The sequence below is a fragment of the Canis lupus genome, chromosome 23 (assembly GCF_048164855.1).
Source record: "Canis lupus baileyi chromosome 23, mCanLup2.hap1, whole genome shotgun sequence".
Lineage (NCBI taxonomy): Eukaryota > Metazoa > Chordata > Mammalia > Carnivora > Canidae > Canis > Canis lupus.
In genome coordinates this window covers 34,202,709-34,227,008 of record NC_132860.1, presented here as the reverse complement: position 1 = coordinate 34,227,008, position 24,300 = coordinate 34,202,709, and the positions used below count along the sequence as shown (strand labels likewise).

The 24,300-nt window shown below is 34.0% G+C and overlaps 1 protein-coding gene across 2 annotated transcripts in view; it reads left to right on the top strand.

Annotated features, from left to right (window-relative positions):
• Positions 1-24,300, top strand: part of TENM4 (teneurin transmembrane protein 4) — a 2,813,748-nt gene that overhangs the window by 86,610 nt on the left and 2,702,838 nt on the right. The window contains exons 1-2 of one of the 2 annotated variants that reach the window (XM_072794811.1): positions 8,796-9,048; positions 12,371-12,427. The exons of the other annotated variant lie outside the window; for it this stretch is intronic. The gene's annotated coding sequence lies outside the window, so the exon portion shown is untranslated. Of the gene's footprint in view, positions 1-8,795; positions 9,049-12,370; positions 12,428-24,300 lie in introns of those variants that run through there. 2 annotated transcript variants of the gene reach the window in all.

The following is a 24,300-nucleotide window of genomic DNA, read 5'->3' as shown; positions in this document are numbered from 1 at the left end:
TTCACAGTCTGAGGCCTCTATAAGCCCTGGTCTTTGTTTATGGCTTTGCCCTCATTTCACACCACTCTCATTCTCATGGGCTTCGGCCCTTGTTTCTAGCCTTCAGACACAAGATTATTTCTGCCTTTGGTCTTTTGAACTTGTGCTAGCTTGACTTTCTTTCTCCTAGATCCTCCCATGAATCCATTCATTAATTTGCCAGTTTATGAAACAGATATTTACTGAATGCCTCCTATGTGCAAGGTATGCTCCAGGTGTTGGGGATAGAGGAGTAAATAAACCTGACAACAAACACCACCGTCCTGTGTCTTTTAGTCTAAAAGAAAGAGGTGGACAATAAAAACAGAAGCAAACTGTAGATAGGAGGTGGTAAGTCATGCTATGGGGGAAAAAAATAAACAGAAAAGAAGTTTAAAGAATACCAGAAGGAGTGAGGGTGTTTATTTTAAATAGTGTGGAAGGAAAGAACTCCTTGATAAGGTGAGTAAAGGTCTGAGAGAGGTAAGAGCGATGCATGCTGATATCTGTAAGAAAAGCATTCCTGGTAAAGAAGACTGCTGATGCAAAGGCCTGAGGTGGAGGCATGATCAAAGTCCATGGCAGGAACTTCACAATAGAGGTATAAATACGCAGCTTACATGCTGGATTTTGTAAGATCTTATCATAGTTTCATATTTTAATTCCAAGTGAGATGCAGAGCCAATGGAGGATTTTGAAACTCAGTGACTGCTAAAATTCAGACTTCAGAATGGTTCTTTCTTATCATGACAAATATTTGGTGAATGAATGAATGAATACAATTAGTGGAGTTTGTTTCAAGAAAGCTCATCAAAGTTCAAGTTACTGTCATACTCTTCTGTTATATAATATTCAACCAGAAAAATAAACCCAATCCATGTATTTGGTACTGATAAGTTAGATAAGCTAATTTATCTTCAGTGAATGTATATCTAGTATCTAAGGGTTATCATGTTGCATGTCATCCCTTTGTCTTTTCTGAGATCAACATGCCAAGTACCAAGAAGCTATACTAAATAAGCTGTGTTTCCAATTGCTGTGCTCATTATGAAAATGTTACCAAGTCCTGAAATTATAGTTGATTGACATTCCTGTTTATGGTACTGCTTGCTGCAAGATTGTGAAGATCCAGTCAATGTAGAAAATTCTCACTGTGTCTGATTTTTTCCTTGTCTTTTTTTTTCCCCCTACTGAGAATAGAGGCTTTCAAATGAATAATAGCTTTATTCCTGAGCAGAAGCCGAGTGATGTCTTATCACACTTCTGGTGCTAGCGTCTCACATTTAAACAACTTTTTACTTTTCCCTTTGATATTCAAAACAGTCTGAATTCATGCCATCATTTCCTTAAGGCAAACATACCTGGACTACTTGGTATTTGGTGCAACGGGGATGATGTAAGCATAGGCTTTGGAGACAAATTTGAATTTGAATTCTTGCTTTGTCATTTACTTACTCAGTCATAATGGGTAAGTTATTCCCACTTAATGAGTTTCTTTATCTAGTAACAAGGGTAAACAGGTGTTTGTTGATTTGATGCTGTGAAGGGAGTAAAGCACTTAATGTGGGTTTTCAGTAATTGTTACTTACTCTTTTGTAGTTAGTAGTGGTGTTAGCCCAGCATTTTCTGGTTATCCTCTCACCTTGATGCATTTATTTACATTGAAGTGTCTTGAAACCTATCTGGGGGGAGATATTCTTCCACTGTCACTTCTCTTCTCAAATATAAGGCAAGCTATAATAATAATATAATGCAAACATGCACACAACGATGTGTGAGCAAAGAATGAGAGATTCATTCAAGAGAGCTAACAACCTCTATACAAGTTAATTCACCCTATTGTGCCTTAGTTAGTAAAATAAGGATAATAAAGTGATACTTGTTTTTCAGTGTTTTTATAAATTTGAAAAGAGATAATACCTATAAATTGGATTTTAAAAGCACTGATACATAACAAGTGCTGTATAATTATCAGCCTTTTTTTTTTCTTTCTTTTTTTTTTTTTTTCTGAGATGTTCCTCATAGATTGGCTGGGTTCCAAAATCACTGACCTTCAGTGGAGGCTGTTTGAGGTTGTTTCAGGGGAGATGCTACTTGGGGACTTTTTCTTCAAAATATGGGACTAAAAAGGATAAGCCTTTATTTTGTTTTCCTGATAAATTTTATTTAATCCTTTATCTTCATCCCATTGGGCATATGCTCCTTCTTTTGTTCCAGGATAATGTAAAGATTTTCTACCCAAGAGCAATTATCTGGTAAGCCTTCACACAACAAGATGCTTTGTTAACATTGGATGTGGAGATTCAAATAAGGAAACTTGTGAGTGAAGTACAGAGAGATTTAACTCTATGAATATCAGACATGCCATTTTAAGAATTCCTGAGACTGAATATATGAGAAATTAAGAGTATATGACAAGAAACATTTGGGTTATGGCATAGAATTTTTCATCTGGTTATATTACCAAGTATATATCCCATAGTGCTGCTATTTCCAATATATATATATTTTAAATTGTAGCTGTGTTTGAGTTGCCTTACTGTGTACCATCCATACCAAAAGCCTTGAATCTGAATCATAAAATGGTAACTCTGGAGAATGTGCAGTTAACACTTATCTAATACAGCATAATGAAACGTATCTAGTGATAGTGGGCACTAAGTCAGAAGGCAGGAACTTGCATGCTGGCTCAAAATTTTATACACTTTCTGAAGTTGGGTGAGAAGTCATTTCTGGGAATTTATTTCTTTATGAAAAAACTAAAGGTAATAACAGCTACCAAGTTGTGTTATAAGAATATAAAATGAGGTAAGATATCCGTGCTATGCATAAGGCTTTCCAAATGTTATTTGCACCTTACCTGATTGTACCAGTGGTTCTTATATATGTTTGGACCAAACCAGCCTAAAGTTTTAACTAAAAACTTAAGAGGTTTAATTAGTTCATAGTTCTCAACCTTTAGTAGATGTAAATAATATGAAGGAGATCTTTTTAAAATATAGATTTCCAAGTCCTATCACCAGAGATTTTGGGTCAGTATTCCTAGTGTGTATCTTAGGAGCCCACATTGTATAAGCTTTCAAGAGGAAGAGATTCCCAAAAGTGGACCAGAGATCACATTTTGATGAACACTAGATTGAATGATCTCTAAGATCCCTTGGAGTTCTAGAAAGGGATACATGAATAAATGTGTATTTTAAAATGTGAGTCCATGTTACTACATTTTCAATGGCAAACAATGTAATTATAAAATAATCTCATACATGTGATAATGTTTACTAGTTTAAGTGTGCAGCTCAGTGATTATTTCAGATATATAATCCGTGTAGTCATCACTTAGGGCATTTACAGAGCCTCAGAAAGTTTCTTCTCACCCCTTTTCCAGCCAATACCACCACCCTCTCACCCAAGATAACTGCTCTGCTGACATCTATTAACCTTTTTAAGTGATATAAATAGACTTACAATGTGTACTTTGTTTTATGTTTTTTCTTTCTTTTTTTTTGTTTTATTTTTTTCTACTCAACATAGTGTCTATGAGATTCACGCATGTTTTTGTGTATGTAAATAGTATCTCTTATTTCTAAAAATGTCTATGTAATATTCTATTTTATGAATTTATTCCACTGTTGATGGAATGGATGGATGTTGTGCCCAAGATTGCGAATCCGAGAAACCACCAAGGAGCCGACACCGATGCAAACACACAAAGGTTTATTTACAAGCTTGAGCTTGGTCCAAGTGTACCCAACACAGCGGAGCAGGGACTTGGACCCCAAGACTAAAAGGCTTAGCAACTTTATAGGGGCCAGTGGCCAATGGGATATGCAGAAAGTTGCACAGTCATGCTGGTATGGACACTCGCAGGTGGCCGATTGAGTTACATTTTACCCTAAAGTATCTATTTGAACTGGCCTATCACTGAGCCGATTTCCGATTAGGGTGTGCCCTGGGCTTGACTAGGGTGGGGCAGTGCCCTAAGCAGGTTGGCACAAGGCGGGTGCAGCACAAAATGGAGTCAGTCCTGCTCTGCTTGTCCAGGGGTAGGGGATTTTTGTTAAATTTCCTGGGTCCCACAATGGATATTTTATTTTTCTCCAGGGTTTTGACTATTATGTTAAAACTGTTATAAATATCCCTTCCATATGTGTTTTGGTTCATAAAAGCCCTCAGTTCTCATGGGTATATACTTAGATAACTACTCCATACTATAGGCATCTATTTAGCTTGTGTAGAACAGATAATCAAGTGATTATGACAATTTATAATCCTGCTAGATAAATAGATAGATGATAGAGATAGAGATTAGAATAGGTAAATAATATGTTATATGTAATATCCCACTATAACACTGTTAGTTACTTTATAACCTTACCAACAATATTATCAATTTTTTTTGCATTTTGCCATTCTGATGTCTGTGTAAAACTGCGCATGGTTTTAATTTTCATTTCCTTGACAGCTAGTGATGTTGAACATCTTTGCACATGTTTAGAGAATGCCCTGAATTTGAAAGTGCTCTATAGACTAGAAAAAGCACGGTTTTGAAGCACTTACTTGGGCTTTTGCTCATATTTTTCATATCTTTTTCTTATTGATAGTGATTTGTAATGATTTTTTATATATGTTAGAGTTTTCTTTTGGATACACACACACACACACACACACACACACACACACACATGCACAATATATTCTCCCAGCCTATAGCTTGCATATTCATGTTATTAATGTTGTGTTTTTAAAAGTATTTGCATTTTAATTTTAATAAACCCTATTCATCAATGTCTATTTTGATTTTGCTTATTATCTTAAAAATTTTACTGATTCTGGGGTCACCAGAATATTTTTCATTGCTTTTTTTTAGAAGCTTCATTTCTTTTAGGTTTTACCTTTTGGGCCTAAACTCCATTTTTTAAAAAAAAAGATTTATTTATTTATTTATTCATGAAAGACAGAGAGAGATCGAGAGAGGGGCAGAGAAACAGGCAGAGGGAGATACAGGCTCCATCCCGGCAGCCTGACGTGGGACTCGATCCCGGGACTCCAGGATCATGTCCTGGGCCAAAGGTGGCGCTAAACTGCTGAGCCACCCGGGCTGCCCCTAAACTCCATTTTTATTTAAATGTTATGAATGGTCTGAGGTAAAGGTCAAAAATTTTTTTTCCACACAAATATCAATCTTTTTCCACGACATTAATTCAAAGTGTTATCCTCTCCTCACTGAATTGCAGTGACACCTTTGTTACAAATCAAATTACCTTACAAGTGTGCATAAAAAAAACCCTTCTATATTCTTTCTGTTGATCTTAATTTCTATCCTCGTCTCACTACAATATGGTCTTAATTATAGTAAATCTGAAATATGGTAGTGCAAGTTTTCTAGTCTTGTTCTTGAAGATTGTCTTGACTCTTTTTGGTGCTTTGCCTTTCTATAAAACATAGTTAAGAATAGTTTGTATGGAAGATGGGCAAACAAGGAGAATGGGAGATACAGGCTTCCAGTTGTGGAATGAGTAAGTCACAGGAATAAAAGGGACACAACATAGGGAATATGGTCAATGGTATTGTATTAGCATTGTATGGTGACAGATGGTAGTTACACTTGTGGTGAGCACAAAATAATGTATAGAGAAGTTGAATCACTATGTTGTATGCCTGAAACTATATAACATTGTGTATCAACTAAAATAAGAAAAATAAATAAAAATAAGAAATAGTTTGTCAATTTTCACACAAACATGTATATATATATATATATATATATATATATCTGCATTCTAATTGAGATTTCACTAAATCTCTAGGACAATTTGAGAATTAACATCGTCACAATTTTCGATTCTTACAATTCGTGAGTATTCTATATTTTTCAATTTATTTCGATCATATTTAAGTTTTTTCAGCAATGATTTGGGTTTTCAGTTTAAAGAGCTTGTACATTTTTTCATTAGATTTCCCTAGGTATTTGATGATTTGGGATGTTAATGTAAATTTACATTTAAAATGTTAATTTAAAATTCTCACTTTCTACTTTTTTTATTAAACATTAGCAACTCTTTCATTTGCACAGTCTTTATTAAGGTCCTGAATAGCTATCTTTTTAGTCCAATAACCATGCCAAAGTACTGCCTTATAAGCTTTTACTTTTATAGGCCTCTGAACCTTTATAGCATATCTGGTATATATTGCAGAAATCACTCTTATATGCAACTTTATATGTTCTGGTTGCTTCTTACACATAGAACGTTTCAATAAATCCAAGGTCTGTGAGAACAAGAGTCATGATTGGTGTTTCTCAAGAAATTTTGCACCTGTTAAAACATAATTCTGAACATATAATGATGCTCTGTCATTTTCTTAGATTGTCATTACATGGGTATATGGCCTGATTTTCTCTTTCATCAACCAATGGCAGGCATATGTTTCACAGGCAACATCTTTTCCTGCAATCAGATAGAGTCCTAGATGCTTCCTCAAAATTGCTTCTAATAGTTAATTAAGTTGGTATATAATACTGATTTATAATCTCTATTTAAATTTTCATTAAAATTTCTACAGAAAGCTAGAGTGAACTTTAGCCATTGTATGATTTCTATTTTCTCTAGCTGGCAGTTACTTCTAGCAGTTAGTGTACATATGCCATCATAATTAGGGTTCTCTATAACATACAGAGTTCCCTATTATATATGTTATATATATAATTTTCATTGTATACATGTATGTGCATGTAATTTTAATTTGTAATACAGTCTAATTTATACTACTGAGATGATTACTTTGAAAATAAAGAGAAAATATAGAAATTAGATAAATGTTTTGCATCAAATGTCACCATGTGTCATTAAAATAAAAGTTTTGTGAGTTCAAATAGAGAAAATCAACACAGGAAATATCTTTACAAAATAATAATAGTGTTTACAAAAAAAATAAAGCAAAACCAGATCTATATAATAGCTATCAAAATCTAAACACCCTCTGTTCAAACAGTTACAGAGTAGGGTACACAAAACTAGATTTTTCCAACTGTCAAAAAGAGGCTGAACAGCCACATACCTCTAGGTTTTGAGTTGCAGGATTGGATTATGTGACATTTGCTTCTCAGTCTCTGATTTTCTAATTTTACAGTAATATAGAGGACTCCCAGATGGAATTCATAGAACAGTTGTATGTGTGTGTATGCATTGTGTACGTTTATGATATATAGCATAGAGTTCTGCTATCTTAGGTGGGGTTTCTTTTTTGTGTTTGTGTGTATGTTTCTGTAGAGATAAGATCTACCCAGTCTTGATATCTGTATATCTTTAACATCAAGGGGGTGACATGGATATTTTTTTCAAGATTTTATTTATTTAATGGTTTCTTTATTTATTTAGAGCATAGGGGAGGGGCAGAGGAAGAGAGAGAGAGAAAATCCCAACTAGACTTCACAGTGAGTGTGGAGCCTGACATGGGGCTTGATCTCATGAGCCTGAGATCATGACATGAGCTGAAATCAAGGGTTGGACACTTAACTGAGCCATTTAGGTGCCCCAACGTGAATGTTTTAAACTCACGTAGTTATGAAGATTACAGGTAATTTTTTAAATGACTAAACCCAAAATTTGAAAAATCTACTTCCACAAAAATTGCATTTATTAATGCACACCTATGCAATTTTAACGGTTTTAATTTTAACCATACTTAATGGCTCTCAGGTTCTAACGAATGATAACTCTATCATTCTTTGGTTCCTAAAGCAAAGAAACCAGCTGGGAATAATTTGCAACCTATCTGGCCAGTGGAATAATATATTTGTGTTGGTTCATTCTGTTTTTTCTGCTAATGACATATTGCTGCCATTTCACATCATCAGATTTTTAGCTGGATTTTATATTCTCATGGTGAAGTCTTTACAACACAATGTATCTCTGTCTTTATTCACTTGTCCCAAGTGCAGTATTGATATTCTCAGTCTGCATTATGATTTTTATACAGTCTTTGCTTTGCTTTCTTGTAAACTAATCTGAGAAATTTGAGTGTGACTCAGGATGTCATAGCTCTCAATCCCTGATCCAAGAGATCTTCAAGTTCCCTACGTGGAATTAGTTCTCTTTCTGGTGGTTGCATCCTTACTACTTGCACCAAGAAGAGAGACCTTTAAACTACTAAGCAGGAAAAGTCACTTTTTGCTTACTTTTAGATTTGAAAATGTTAATCCCCTTTCCTGTAGTGACATGACAGTTTCCCTGTTAGCATCACCGACACAGTTTCTCCCACTTCAGTTTTAGCTTGAACATACATTTTTAACAGCTTGATGTGCAATAAAGTGTTCATGAATGCTCCATTTTAGTTCACCTAAAAATAAAAGCAGAGCAAAATGTCTAATATCAATAGGATGGCAATCTCTGGTAGGCTGGCAGGATTCTAGTTTTACATGCTAAATGGCAGATTATGAAAAACATGTATTTAGTTACATTGTAATAAGAATCTGAACTACTGAGTTCCAGTTTCTGTTTTTCCCTGAATTTGCTGCAAGACAGTACCTCATTAACCTCTCTGGACTTCAGTTTCCTTGATTAAAATAGAAACACTTGGCTTAAATATTTCTGAAGTTGTTTCTAGTTTCATCAGTTCTCCTTGGACTGTAATGATATTTCTACATTAAATAATGTTTATCTTTAATTCATAACTGGGGATTTATTAATATATAAGCTTTCTCATTGAGTTTCTAGTCAGGACCATCTGGCTTATTTCTGTTCTATTTTGGGCACTGTTTTCAGTGAGAAGATATCCACCCTCCAATTACAGGAGCCTGGAGCCTGACTCTGGAACCTTTGAAGCTTTGTTATATTCCTGGTAAAGAGACACTTTTTGAAACCTGCAAGGGAGGGTGATATTTCTAAGGTTCAAGAAAGTGTGAACTTTGGCACTGAACATATTATGCTATTCAGTTGTACTTCCTGAAGTTTATGCTTAATGTAGGCATGGTGCTGCTATTGTAAAACACGCTTTTGAATCAAAGAAGAAAGAGGAAGTATCTCGATAAAGGTAATTTTGACATAAAGATATCTATTGTTACTAACAGAGCTTCTGAATACACTGGAACAGTTCTTGACAGTAAAAAGGTTTTCATTATATATTTTCCATCACAGTCAAACAAGCAGGAAGGAAGAAAAAAAGAACAATCCTTAAATGTCTATGTTAAGAAATAGAGAAAGAAAAATGAATTTCACAGTAACGGAAAGGATAGTATTTTTGTTCTCAGCAGACATGATTTTATGTTGTTAGCAGGAGTGTCTATATTAAAAAGAGTTAAATAAAGTTTCACTTAATAAATTTTAATTGAGTAGGACAACCATATTCATTTACTCATAGTTGAAGTTGCTATTTTACATTATTGTGTAATGTGTATTTTACACTATTGTGTAGTTGATGTTTCTTAAAGAATTTTTAAGATGACTTGACTCAAACATGTATTTTACAGAGGCAGCAATGTTAAAGGATAATGCCTTTGAGTCCTTGGCTTCATTTTCCATTTGTGAAACATTCGTCAAGAGGCTCTGTAAACCTTAGTTTCTTCATCCATGAAATCTGTAGAATATAATTGCTATTGTAATTAGCTAGTTAGGGAGATTTGCCCAAAGTTACACAATAACTATTATTAGGACTAAATTAGATATGAGGTCTGAAATCCAGTCCTTATTTGTTATACTATACTAAATTGCTTCCTCCCATAAAATGTAATGTGTGTATTTTTTTCATGTTTTCCAGATACAATAATGTTACTTGCATCATACATATATATGTGTAATACATATAGATGCAGTAATATTATATGTTTATAATATATGTATATGTATGTGTTACTATATATAGTTAGTAACTATGTCTTACCTTGTGCCAGACACTGTTTTAAACACCTATATTGCTTACCAGTAATACGTTACCTAATCTTCACAACAACCATAAATATTGTATCTTCTTCAATATAGATACTGTGGTACAGGAGAGTCAAACTGCTTGTTAAGTCACAGAGTAGGTAGTTTGAGGCAAGATTTGAATCCTGGAAGTCTGGCTCCACAGTGCATGATCTTAGTTATTAATATCCATTATCTGTACCTTGTAATTACTGAGTTTCTAAAATAAGGGTTCTGATAGCATTGAAACAACACTCATTTAAGTTCTCTGATAAGTCTTTCCTATTCCTGCATTCTTGGGAACCTTGGGGGAATGCTTATACTAATGCAAAGTGATAATAATAGGGCAAATACTAATCTATGTAATAGAAGTACAATTATGTAAAGCAAAACACCACGAAATTATTACCACAGTTGTGTTGAAGTGATAAAACGTTGGCCATTTTAGATATAGCACTTCTGCATGTGAAAGACCAATCTCATGATTGTGAGCTTCGGTTAGTGAGAGAATTGTCTGGAGACTAGGTTAGAAGATACTGCAATTGTTAACATAGCTTACTAATGGGGCCCGAACTAGGGGAGAGACCATGAGTCTGAGACAAAAAAATGAGGCTGTTGTTTATAGTACTACTAGTCCTAAGCTTTCAAGTCCAAAAGACAAAGAATGAAGAACAGGCCAACTTTATTCTATCATATCTGCATGATCATTTTCTCTGTTCCTGACTCCGTAACTCTTCAGTCTTGAAAAAAAGAATCATAGTGCAAAAATGCAGACAATTTAGAACATTTAAACTATGTCATCTCAAGATTTCTAACATGTTCCATTTTACTCCTTGCTCCTGATTCTAATAACATTTTGCCTAACTATCCCTATCTTCTGTTTCATCCCTAAAATAAATTAAGGATAAGAACTGCAAGTATCCATTGCATTTATGAAAGTATGAAGTCATTTTTGGCCTTTGAATGATTTCAGTAGAGGATTGAGGCCCAAAACCAAATAATGGTAAACTGAACAATAATGAATGAAGTGGAGATTGACAAAGAAAAGACTGAAGATGCAGGAGAGAGAGAAAGAGAAATAAAGAAAGGTATGGATATAGAGAGATAGAAGATGTGAGTGAACAAAGTTCTGCAGGAGACATGGATAAATGCTTATGCTACAAAGTGATAATGGTGTGATTAATCATTGAGATATTATTATTAAAAAACATCAAAAATTGTGACTCCTTGGGTTACAGTGGTAAGCCTATTTGTTTTTCATATTACACTTCCCAGGTTTTCTATTGTGTTGCTGCATTATTTTATAATATAAATTATGTGATATAATTTAAACTTGGTAGTAAACTTAAAATTGAAAAGGACTCCTTACCCAATTCTTCCACAGTCCAGCTCCCCCCACCCCCATGCAATTCTAGTCATGTATATACAACAATGCTATCATTTGGTAAAGAATAAGGAAAATTGACACCAAGTATATAGGAGAGCATTCTGAATCAATCAAATGACAGAAGAGTTGGTGTATGTGCTATGTGTTTTAAAGAAATTCCTTATCTTTGGAACAGAGGCCATAGTCATAACCTTGGTGCAAAGATCACTAAGGATAACTCTGTATCTATTTCTAATATTATGAACAAAGATGCAGTCCCTCTGTCAGAGAGTATTGTCATATTTTACAACAATGAGAATTCAAATAACTTCCAAATCCACTCTCAGAGCTGAGAGTTTGGGGATAGAAAATTTTGGAAGAAGAAAGAAGGGTCAAAAAAAATTGAAATCATCCTTTTATTCTTATATAATTATTTTTCAGCTATTTCTTCTCTATCTATATAATGGGTACTCAAGATAGATTCTGTAGAACCCACTTCCTGAATATGTAGAACAATGGTTGTCTATACAAAAATGAGTTAAGAAAACTTTATTAAATCCCAAGGTATGGTGAGCTAACTTGATGGAAATTAAACACAAGAATAGAAGCATAGGGAGAGAGATTAATATAAGAATGATCTAATTAAGTAATTGTTGTGTTGTAAGTTATGAGCTTTCAATTAAATAAAAACTTAAATTACTCTTTTTGCCTCTGTTAATTAGTGGGTTTTATATCTGCTTCAGTTAAGCATGAAGAGGATACTGGTACAGTCTTTCACCACAGGGACTACATTTGCAATTTTTCGAGTCTTCTGGGATTTAACACAATTAAAATGAAATTGAATCCTTGGCTTAATCCTGCTGAGAGAGTTTGTTGGACAGAAAGCCCCACAGCTTTACAAGAGTGGAGACTTGAATAAAGTGGAGTGTTTTACCATCCCAGTTGTGTTTAGACACTATCTTCTTCATGGAGTTATCTTGGTTTATCTGTTTGGCATCATTTTGTGGACTCTCTAAAGTTCCTCCAGGATCTCCATTTTTGCATTCATGATAATTTATTTTATTTACTCATCTCTCTTCCTTAATAGACTATAAACTTTGAAGACAAGTAGAATGTCTTATCACCAAGGATGAGATCATTGCTGGTAAGCTCAAGGTTTGATGCATGATCAGTGTCAAGTAGTTACTTTACTTGGTCTCACTGGACACACAAAGCATTTTTGCCTTCATTGGCCACAGCCCACATGTGCAGGGTCTGGCACAATTCAGAGCTCTGCTCCTCAGATTCATCATCAATTAACTCCTTTTGGCCTTTTTATGATTACTACAATCAACTACCTTGACTATTACAACTAACTGGGTTTCTGGGATTCTTGTCATTAGACAGATAGGTTGTGGTTAACACATTATGCTTCCCAGGTATCCAATGTAGTAAGGTGGGAGAAGAATGGACACAAATTCTGGAATTAAAGTGTTCCAGGTTACCGTTTTACTGCTTACTTTTTTGAATTCTCTCAAGTCCCTTAATCTCTTTAAGAGCCTGCTGTCTTATTTTAAAGAACAAAAAATATCAATTGCTTTTCTTTTTAGAAAAGTTTAAATAAGGATTTAAACCTAAGAACTTATTGTTGTGAGGATTAAAATGAGATGGAATACGTATATTTTAAAAGAGGAAAGAAACTTTCCTTTCATATTTGTCCTTAGAAAATTCTAGACTATTTTTTAAAAGATACTTCATACTGGCCTCAAAGAGCAACAGTTCAAACTTACATGGCTTCATGCATGGCAGGATATGTCCCACCAAGCACCTTTCTTTTTTAGTGGAGAAGTCTGTCAAAATACAGTCCCTGAATCACCTATATGAGACTTATCTTAAATATTTTTTAAGAAGTCATAATTCTTGATCCTGTTTTAGACCTATTTAGCTAGAATCTATAATGGTAGAACCACAAATACGGACTTTCAGTATTTTTTCACTCAAGTGATATCTATGCATATTAAAGTTTGAGTGTCAATGATCTGGATCAAAGAGTCTAATCTAGCAAGGTACAATTAACTGAAATACATACCAGGGCCTATTACTTATGCACTCGGGTAGGCTGGCAATAAAGAATATTTAGGGATGTTTGTCAGTAGATGGCACAATTTAAGTGTCAGATGAGGTTGCCTATAATAAGTACAATGCAATCTTACCTAAGTTAGTATTCACCTACTCATTCATTCATTCCTGTCAATTACTTATTTATACATTTAGTCATTCAATGCACTCTAAGTGTGAAGTAAAAATCAGAGTTTTTCTCTACATTCAGGGATGTTTCCATCTGATAGGGGAGAAAAACAAGATACTTTGAATTACAATGTGAATATTAATTGCCATGTTGGATATAACATGCAGTGCTAATAATGAAAGTTGTACCTAACCCAGTTAGTAGTGGATGAAAACTTCAGGTTGAATAGGAGTTAGCTAAGCAAAGGGGAGGGACCGAAGACAGGATTGTTTCAGGAAAGTGGAACAGCTTGTGCATAGGTAGGAAGCCAAATACGAGTGTATTTTGAACATGTAAATAGTTTGGAGTGGCTGGAGCATAAGGCAGGAGAACAGTGAAAGATGCATCTGGGGCAGTATAATTCTCGAAGCAAGCAGAACTTTAATGCTGTAGTCACTATTTTTATCCTACATGCCCTGATTTCAATGTAATAAGCTTTTCATTTACCATATGGAGATAGTGGCTTAGAACATGTAGAGAAGGTCTTATTTTCCATAGATGAATTATGTTGTCAAATGGTAAACTGCCATATGGCAAAATGTGGTTCTAGAATTACATTTCTGAGCGAGGCTTTACCAAAGATGTAAAATTGCCTCTGTAAAAGGGAAATGTTTGCTATGAGGGTACTATTATATTGTTATAAAGAGTTATGCACTAGTTTATTGTGTTTTAATTAATGCTCACTGCCCATCTCTAAGCTGTTATATCTTAAAAAAATCATGGCTAGTTTGACTATTGAATGAGATTTTTCTTTCTTTTTCTTCTTTGGTAGATATCCATCCTCCTGTGACATTATTCAAGAAATTGATTTTACCAATTACAATCCAGTTTCATAATTTAGATGGAATTTTGCCATAAAAGGTTTGCTAATTATTTGGCCAAAACAACTTATATGTTGAATGAAATTCTTTGAGAAAGTGAGAAGTTTAAATCTCCAGAATAGTATGGATTTGTCTTCTCTAAATGAAGATTTCCTACCAGTTGACTCTTATTAGCAACTATGGTTAACTCAAACAGATGACTACTCCCCATTTATCCATTCAGTGTCCTGCGTGAATTCATGACATAAATGCCATACATAACATCCTAAGTTTAATGCTGATTTTTGAGCCACTTTCAGGAAAGAAGAGAAACATAGAAGGATAAAAAGACGCCTTGGAGGTAAAAAGGAAAATAAATTTCTAGCAAAGTTTACTAATAGCATACTTTCTGACAGACAGCAAATAAATTATTACTTTTGGGGGTTTGGTTTGGTTTAGGTTTTAGAACTGGCAAGCTATAAGGTCATTGTTAAGTACAAATTAAATAGATCTGTAAAGTATCCCAATCCTATTTTTATTTCCATCTCCCTAATCCCTGCAATAATAGCGTACCTCTCCAAATCACCTCCCACTCTAATATAATCTCCATAGAGCAAATTTGGCCATGCTATTCTTGAGAAGCCTGAATTGCCCATCTCTGAGCATAGACACACATAAACACACACACACACACACACACACACACACACACACACTCTCTCTCTTTCTCTCTCTCTCTCACACATTTAATGTGACATCCTCCCCTTTTAGATAGGCAGAAAAGACCCTTCAAAATGGACCTGCTTCCTTTTAGCCATATCTCTACCTATTCGTCATTTTTCAGGGTAGAAAACTAGTTCTTTCATCATTTATAGGATAAAGCCTTTCATGTATCCAGGCCTTTTACATGCTGTTTTCTTTGAGTGGATGCCTTTTGCCATCCCACATGTGGAGGAATAACTGGAACCTTTCCTACACAATAGTGGACAACTTGGATAAAGCTCCCTGTAAGAAGAATATTTTCCCAAACATGTGAGAAACCCTCAGTTTTCACTTTATTTCCTAACATGGAATTCTTATAAAACCTATTCCTCACAAAAGCAGTTTCCATGAATTGCTTCCATTCAGTATATAGGGAAACTCAAAGACTTTATATAAATCAGAGTAGGCAATGCATTTGAATTGTAAGTCCCAGACTCTTGATTTTCTTACTCACAGTGCCTGGTTAAGTGGATTTTTAGCAGTAACACACTCAAGAAGGAAGAGACAATAACTAAAGGATGCGTGCGATGGGGGTGCACCGTGAGACACCAATTGACTGACTGACCTCAATGTAAAAAATTATAGCTTAGTGCTGAATCCCCTCCCCTACTCTCTGGCAGCTGCTAATTTAGGCTGGTCATCTAAAGCCTCTGAATCTCAATTACCTTGTCTGAAAAATGTAGATTAGTAATACTTAAGAGCTAGCCACTACAGTGCCCATCACTTCCTTGGCCATTAATAAATAATAGTAATATATATACTACTGATAGCAGTAAGACTCCTAGAATGTTGACCAGTTGTCAAAAAAATGTATGCCTATCTATTTTACTAAGAATATCAAAGAACTATCAAATTGGATTTTTCTGGTGGAAGATTCTTTTACAGAACGATCTTCAGTCCCCTCTCTTACATGCAATATCACACCTGAAGAAAGAAGAGTAATATGCTTTACCGAAAATTCCACCAGGAATATACTAACCTGTTTATCTGTGGCATAGCAATTTACATTTAGAATCTTGGAATTTCCTAGTAGGAGCTTAAGCCATAAATGGAGACATAACTATAACCAAATCATTGGATTTTAAATGAAATTTTGGTCCTAAGAAAGAGGGTTACACTGAATTTTCTTTGAGCACCAGTGTGTACATGGTAGCTAGAAGGAGAGAGAAAATCTAGAGATGTTTTATTTGGCCTCAATAAATCCAAATATCTCTTCTGATTTTTGTCAAGTAGATTCAGTTGTTGATCCCTTCAGGAAAGCTAATGGTGTCGGGTACTCTGGCTATGTGGTATATGAAATACAGGATGATAGAAGAAAGAACTATAAGGGAAAAATTCCTTAAGAATATTTTAAAAATCAAGATAATAAAAATACTTAAAGAATATGTATGCATGATAAAGTTTTCTAGATGTCTTGTTGAAGCCTGAATTAATATACAAGAATTACTACTAAAATAACTGGTGCCTGTACAGTCTTTAAGTACTTCATTTTCATCTCCCCAGGGCAGAATGTATGGTTTCTTGAAGTGGACTCTGTTAGGCACTCAGGATTGAATTTGTATAAAAGTTTCTTTCTTTCTTTCTTCTTTCTTTCTTTCTTTCTTTCTTTCTTTCTTTCTTTCTTTCTTTCTTTCTTTCTTTCTTTCTTTCTTTCTTTCTTTCTTTCTTTCTTTCTCTCTTTCTCTCTTTCTCTCTTCCTTTCTTTCTTTCTTTCTTTCTTTCTTTCTTTCTTTCTTTCTTTCTTTCTTTCTTTCTTTCTTTCTTTCTTTCTTTCTTTCTTTCTTTCTTTCTTTCTTTTTTCTTTCTTTCTTTCTTTCTTTCTTTCTTTCTTTCTTTCTTTCTTTCTTTCTTTTTTTAAAGTTAGTTCTTTCATCCCTGTTTTCCCCCTCTCTCCCAGATGTTTTACAAAGTATTTTAAAATAATAGACATATTTAGTATGTGTATTTTAATAATCCCTACTTTTACCACCATGCCATAAATGTTTTAGACACTTAAGAAACACTTGTGGAACAAATATATAAGTGAGCACAAGAGTTATACAGGGCAGAAATAAATTTGCCATAAAGAGTAATGCTGTTTTTATAGAGGGAAGAAAGCTGGTGTGTTTCCTTTCAGCCTGTTTCAAAAGGGGGTTCAACAGTGCTTTAGTGTTGCAGAGATATTTTCCATACACTTAGGAGTTAATGCCTCAATGCTCTTGCTAACCCACAAATGATTTACTATAAATTATATATATAGAATATGTAATATGTATATATTCAAATTAGCATATGTTCATGTATATGTTTTATTAATATGCATTTATATATTATATTTGCATATTCATTCTTTCACTATCTTGACATCTTTCATGAAGGGTTTATAGATAGTAATCCACAATTTGTTCACAAAAATGAGAAAGGTTGATTATAGTTTGGATTCAAACTAGTAAGCTTTTTCAGACACCACCATTTTAGATCTAACAATATCCAGCTAGACTGAAGTAATTTTTTTCTGTGTTACTTTGTGATTTTCCGCCTTTATACCAATTCATTATTTGTCTTCCTTCTGCCTGAAATGCCTTCTTTCATTATATGTTGCTTATCTAAACCATATACTTCCAAGACATTCCATCTCAAAAGCTACTTACTCTGGAATTGTTACCTTCTCATCTTCTCAAGTAGAGTCAGTGTTTAGGTCTCATGGTTTCCCATTGACTGTCTCTATATCTCATAAGACATATTTTCTCTTTCATGTGAGAATTATTACACTTGCCTTTACATTTTACACTATAAACTTTTTAAGAATAGGTGATATGTGTGGTTTACTTTTATATTTTGTGAAGGGCTAACAGAGTAATAAATATTTTATGGATTATCAAAAAAGGGAACCAAAAATATAAATTTCAAAGTAAGGTAGAATTTTATTCTATTGATATACTAAACTTCAATGAAGACATCACTGAGGTATCAATACAAATATGTTATTTGGATATAAACAACTGCAGTTTTATAAAGTTCCTTATAAAGGGAATATTCAATAACATATCACTTAAAAGTCATAGAATGAGAACAAGAAATCTTATTTGAAAAAAAATTGATATATGTTAATATGGATGATAAATAAAATCTGGTTATGTTGTGATAAGCATTCTGAAAGTATAAAATACTTTAATCATAAGATTTCCAGATCTAGTAGTAATGAATAACTGGAAAAATATTAATTATAAATGAAATTAAAAATAAAAAGCAAGGAAAAACTGAAATCTACAAACTAATTGAAGCAACCAGTTGTATTCTCAAAGAATACCCAGGAGTAATGGTTTATCATACACCTGTTTTTCACATTTTAGAATAAAAATGAACTCAAATGGATATATATATATATATATATAGAGAGAGAGAGAGAGAGAGAGAGAAAGAGAGAGATGATAGATAGATAGATAGATAGATAGATAGATCTTTTTCTATGATCTTATTCCACATGCCTTCAAAAATGTATTCCTGATATCTACTGGGAGATATCAATATTTAAACATTATATGACTAAAGAGATTATGATGACTAGAATTATTATATCTTGATGCATTTAGTGGAAAAATGGCATTTATAACAGATATTACATAAAATTAAAATTCTAATACTGTTTGAAAATGTAACTGTTTGTTTAACCTTAAGAGGATTCAAAGCCTCAGATGAAACTTTGATGTAATCCTAAAGTTACAGTAATCAAAGAACACATTTTGTCTTCTCTATGCAAGAGCTGTTTCATCTGTCTCTAAGAAAAGACTGGTCTTAAGTGATAGGCAGTTATTGGGGATGTCCCTTGATGTCATTAGTTTAATCAGTAGGCAAAAATCCAGGGAAAACCTTTAAGAAATTCTATTATTGTTTCCAGTTTCACTTTTTTTTCTCTTAAGATATGAAAATGTTTGCATTTGTATTTTAAAATGTTTCAATCATCATTTATATAGTTCATTTGTAACATTTATTCAGCAAACTCAATGTGGACAGTTTAGAAAATCATCTGTGTATTGGATAATTAAATCTGTTTAAATATGGAATTAGTTATCAGAGCTTGACAAATTCCCATTAACACTTACAGAAATATGGAATGCTGTATACCGTAAAAACAGGAGCAAAGAAACCAGAAAAATTTCAGACTTGATTATTTCTTCAAAGCTTCTTTTTTTTACCTTTCTAAATATTTTACATAACCACAGTGATTGTCATAATATTTTGTGTGTTTAGAAAACTAAATATAAGAATTTCTAAATAATGAGCCAGAAACTTCTGTAATAATGGCTTGGCAGAAAGCAACATTTAATTGACCTCAGACCATTGTAATCTCATGAACCAGTACTTGACTTAATAGATCCTATAGTGACTTGAAAGATCCTATGACAACTTACCACTGTGAATATTTATCTATAGGATTTTAGCAAAATAGAAGAAATATTTATGTGAACTTTGTGGGAATTCAGAGCTCTTAAAGACTGAGGGTTCTTTATTCAAAGTTTTACAGTAGAGAACATTGAGGACTTTTAGAATTTAAGAGAAGTAAAAATGGAGTCTATGGGGCATGCTTAAATAATTCAGTTCTAAACAAGATTTAATTAGTCAATTATCTAATAAACATCAGAATTCATAAACAGTGCACAACTGAGTATGTTGAATAAAAGTTGCAAATTGCCTATATTCATAATGGATGATTGAAGCATCATTAAAGATATGTAAATGCAATATCATTTCACTAAAATTTTGAAGAGAGAAAGGTAATTAGAAAAAGAATTGTGAAGTGATATTAGGTATCTTTCCCAGTTGAAATGTGCTAATGATATGTTTCACAAGAAGATGATTGTAGTTCAAGTCCATTTAACAGCCAAGCTGAAGTCTGATTGGCTTTACCCTCTCTCCTTTGTCTAAATTTGGTAGTAAACATGGTATCAGAGAACTTGGAGAATTTTTGTTTATCTCACCTACTAGATTTTGAAAGAGATGTTTGACAGAGTTCAGTTTTTATTGGAAATGAAACTAATGCTACTTAAATTTTCTGAGGATTTTTATTTCACCAACAGTGTGTATCGTTGAGTGCCCTGGAGAATTGGCATGGTTGTCAAAAGAAGCTCAGCTGCTATATTCTCATAAGGTGTACTCTCAGACTTCATTGTTTTAGCTTTTTTTTTGAAGGAAGGAACATACCTATTCATAATATCTACATGATTTATATACTGTTATTTAAATAAGGAGACCCGACTGCAGTGGCTCTGATACTTTGGTGACCTATGTAAGCAACGGAAAACCTAAGCTAGAGTCAATGCACTTGAATCCAAGAAAATGAAATTTAGTAGCAACCAATCACAAGCAGCAACTGGACTTGCCTGATCAAGGCAACCACCTAAGGTATAACCAAGCAAATAATCTTAAAATCATCTTTATTAAACTAGGCTAATTTTCTCTTTCCTACACCAATCTTAAAAATATAAACACCCCTTCCTTCACTTTGTGCATACTACATCTCCATGAATTAAGTCCTGGAGGTTACTCTCTCTAGATTAGTAATGACCTTGGTTGTTGTTTTCTGTCTTTCTAGCCCAAACTCCAGAACACATCTCCAAATTGGTGGGATCCTCACTGTTGCAAGAAATGTTTCTTTCCTTACATGTAGAGACCCAACTTTATAAGTTTACTTAGAGTCACTCAAAATCTGCGGGACTGACTTAACCTAACCAAAGCCATGAGAGAACTTGATGTCTATTTTTATTGGCACTGTCAACTATTTTGCATCACCAACTCTCCTGAGTTATAAAAGCATAAACTTAAAAAAACTAAAAGCATAAACTTCTCTATATTCTTGCATCTAGTGTTTTGTTATCTTCAGTTTGTGCAAACAAGCCTGTAGCACTTTATTTGACACATTATAGGTCCTCAATAAATGTTTGTTAAAGAAGTGAGTATATTACCCTACAGTATCAATAGATCTGATTGGTGGACCAAGGACCATGTCAGCTATTCAGGACAAATGATTATAACTTGTGACTCTAGTAACCTATAATAGCACTTGCTTCCTGACATTGATGGATTTGTGTGGTCTCCTATGACAAAAGTGATACTTTGATTTCTGAGGTTGGGATTTAAAAGGCATTGCAGCTTTCCTTTTGAACTCTTGGATTGCATTGTGTGGGGAAGCTGGTTGATGACCCTAAACACCCTCATGTAGCCACCAGAGAGGCCCATATGGAGAGGAATTGAAGCCTTCTGACATTTGTACCAATTTGCCAGCCTTGTGTGTGAACCACCTTGAAAATGGGTTCCCCAGACCCAGTCAGGCTCTCCGATGATTGTCTGAGACATTCTCATTATTGTAACCTAATAGGAGATCCTGAGTCAGAACTTCCCAATTACATTGCTTTCAAATTTCTAACCTACAGAACCTGTGAGAAGTCATAAAGAGTTACTGTTTTAAATCACTCAGTTTTTCAGATGATTTTTTTGTGCAGAATTAATAACTAATACAATGATCTTATCTAAAAAGGTTGGATAGATCTCATCTGAAGTCTGTAGGCCCTATAACCCTTAGGTCAGAATACCAGTCTCTAAAAAACATGGGCAATAATCATTAGATTCTTACTTTCCTATTAATTTCACAATGAAATTAAATGGCTGCTGCAAATTACACGACAATATTTATGTCTTATTCAGGTTGGATACTCCATTTAGTTAGCTGTGATTTCTATATTACTTTAGACTGATCTATATATCTCTATCTACCGATTTATCTATCTATAGATATCTCAGATTATATATCTTCTATATGATGACATAAAAATTATATGATACCAATTGCTATTTTTATATATATATAAATATATACAGTTATATTTATGTATAAATATATACTTTATATGACCCTGACTATATTCTGGTACAATTATAGCCTTTTACACATATTAATTAATTTAATCTTCATAAAATGGCTGTAAAATAGGTATACTTATTAATCCCTTTTTCAGATGAGGAAACAAGTTCAAATAAGCCAAGCTTATTTTGAACTTTTGGAAGGCTCCAAAGTCTATGCCTCACCGTTATGCTGTGCAAGCTTGCTGCCTATTTGGCTAGCAGTGAACAACATCACATTCTGCTACCACGTGCTGAAACATGCTACATACTAACCACCTTAATATTGGCTCATTTCTGGCATAATTCCCAGTGGGGTCCACATATTCTTTAGGTTATGAAACAGAATTTTGGAGCTAGAAGAGTATGATAATATAGGGATAGAAGAGAGAGCTGAATAGGACAAGTCAACAAGGCATCATTACTTAGAACATCTCCTCCATTTTCCTCTCTTTGCAACCAAGTGCATTTCCTTCTTTGTTCCTTCTCCTCTCTCTGTTGGAGAGTCTATGAAGAAAAACCTCATCTTCTTTTTAGACAGATGTGAGTCATTAATCACTCTTTTTAAGCTGATAAAATGATTTGATTTCATAATGTGGCCTACATCCCTACAAATTGGCTACCTGTTTCTAATAATGTCCAGAGTGCTGAGCCAAAGAATCTATGGTATATTTTATAGTCCATGTTTTATATAATGATCATATAAAGAAATAAAGATTAAAACAGTAAGAACAGCAAGTCTGGTTTTACTTTATTTTGACTTTCCTATTTGCTGCATTTACCCTTCAGTAGTATTTATGAATTCATACCAAATTATCTGGGATATATTTGAATAGATTTGGTTTGGGACTAACTTAGTAATTATGCTTTTTGAACTTTTGAGTTGACCTTTATCGGAACATTCTTAAAAATAAAAACATAGATTGATTCAGATTTTTTTAGGTAAATTAGTCTCCTCCTCATTTTGTATCATCAATCTGACTGAGTTTTTTGGCCTTTAAAGCATTATTTTAAGGATTTATTTATTTATTTGAGAGAGAGAGAGAGAGACACTGAGAGCAAGCAGGGGGAGGGGCAGAGGGAGAAGGTGAAAGAATCTTAAGTAGACTCTACACAGAACACAGAGTCTAACTTGAGGCTCGATCTTTCGACACTGAGATCATGAGCTGAGCTGAAACCAAGAGTTGGACTCTTAACCAACTGCACCACCCAGGCACCCTGGAGTATTATTTTTTCCGTAATTCTCCTCCTATACTTACAGCCTCTCTCATCCTCCACCTCATTAGATGCCTCTTATCTCTTTCAGAAGTCTTTTCTATTGGAAAAAAAAAATGCTTTTCATTTTATAGCTGTTCACTCTGAACCAGAGACTACTTGTGCTCATCAGTGTCCCAGGTACCTGGAGCACAGATTCAGGGGTAGCAGTGTGTGTGCCATCTGTCAATCCACCTATCCTGGTTGACACCTCAAGTGTAATATTATATTGCTTTATGAATTGTTGAGAATCCACAGTTAGAGAATCACTGTATGATTATACTACATAAAATAGGCCAGTAATTTTAAAGTTGGCATAATAGCCTTTGAAGTTTTCCTGCTCAGGGTATCTAGATACAGTTTCATGGAATCTTTTGGGTGGAATTTAGAAGCACTTTTTTTTTTCTTTTTAATTTTAATAGTAGAAGAGAACACAAATGGCACAGGTCATAGAGTTTAAGGAGTAGGATATTAGATTTTATTTTATCTCCATATTTTCTCACTCTGTGACCTTGGGCATGTCTTGAATTTCTCATTGGTTAGGTTGCCCACAATACTAACTGATTTGTTTACTTTCCATGGTTTATGTGAGAAGCAAATGAAGGAGACAGTTTATGAAGGTATTTTAAATATTAATAAATATTTATATATGTATTATCTTCAATAACAAAGCAGTGCATGCTTGACTATCCCATCCATTTCCCCTCTCCTCATCATAATGGAAGGCAAGGGCTATATTTTATTTGTCCTTTTATCCTCTACACATCAATATCACTGGAGACCAGTAAGCCTATTATCAAATAATCAATAAATGTAAAATAGATTGTGACTGATTGCATTTTGTTTTTCCATGATGTGTGTGCAGAAAAGTGGATGATATCCAAATACAACTATAGTGTTTGGACACGCCTGGGGGTGGTGGGAAGTGGACGTCATGAAGAAACAATATGTTATGTGGTTGCTTATAAATATTTAACAACCAGATTTCCAGTGAAGGTGGAAATGGAAGTTCTGATTTAGAATTTGCTGGCTTATTTCCATAGAATAACTACCATTATT